This window comes from Coturnix japonica, unplaced genomic scaffold, assembly GCF_001577835.2.
Source record: "Coturnix japonica isolate 7356 unplaced genomic scaffold, Coturnix japonica 2.1 chrUnrandom583, whole genome shotgun sequence".
NCBI classification, from domain to species: Eukaryota; Metazoa; Chordata; class Aves; order Galliformes; family Phasianidae; genus Coturnix; species Coturnix japonica.
This window is the reverse complement of record NW_015439957.1, coordinates 50,105-51,343: the sequence shown is the minus strand read 5'-3', so window position 1 is coordinate 51,343 and position 1,239 is coordinate 50,105.

The window sequence follows — 1,239 nt, the reverse complement described above, 5'->3', positions numbered from 1 at the left end:
TTGGGGGGGCTTCAAATATGGGGGTCTTAAAGGAATGGGGGGGGGCCTAAAATATGGGGGGGGTCCTAAAGGATGGGGAGGGGTCCTAAATTATGGGGGGGGAGTCTTAAAATATGGGAGGGTCCTGAATTATGGGGGGGGGCACTGGGACCCCCCTTTGGATCTCCATAGAATTGGGGACCCCCCCCATAATTGAAGATATCCCCCTTTGGAACCCTATAGAATTGGGGACCCCAAAGATTTTGGGGTGAGGTGGGGGGGACGACCCTAAAAACTGTGGAAATAACCCCAAATGTTGGAATAAATGTTGAATATGGGAACATGTTCCCCCAAAACCTCAATGAATGACCCCAAAATCCCATTAATTAGCCCCAAAACCTCAAAGAATGACCCTCAAAAACCCAATGAATGACCCCAAAATCCCATTGATTGGCCCCAAAACCCCAAAGATTGACCCCAAAACCCCAATGAATGACCCCAAAATCCCATCAAACAGCCCCAAAACCCGAAAGACCCCAAAGAATAACCCCAAAACCCCAAAGAATGACTCCAATGACCCCAAAACCCCATTGAATCACCCCAAAAACCCAATGATTGACCTCAAAAATGCAATGAATGACCCCAAAACCCCATTGAATGACCCCAATGACACCAAAACCCCATGAAACGACCCCAAAACCCCATTGAATGAACACAATTAATGACCCCAAAGATCCCCGACCCCATAATGGCCTTTAATTGCCCCAAAATGGCCATTTTTAACCCCAAAACGGCCTTTTATTACCCCAAAATTACCTTTTATTGCCCCCAAATGGCCTTTTATTACCCCAAAATGGCCTTTTTTTACCCCCAAACAGCCTTTTATTACCCAAAATGACCCTTTATTACCCCAAAACAACCTTTTATTGCCCCAAAATGGCCTTTTTTTACCCCAAAATGTCCTTTAATTGCCCCAAAACAACCTGTTTTTAACCCAAAATGGCCTTTATTACCGCAAAAATGGCCCTTTTTTTACCCCAAAACAGCCTTTATTACCCCATAACAACCTTTAATTACCCCAAAATGTCCTTTTATTACCCCAAAAAGGCCCTTCATTACCCCAAAATGACCATTTATTACCCAAAACAGCCTTTTTTTACCCCAAAATGGCTTTTATCATTACCCCAAAATGGCCTTTTATCACCCCAAATCAACCCCAAACCAGCCTTTATTTACCCCAAAACAACCTTTTATTGCCCC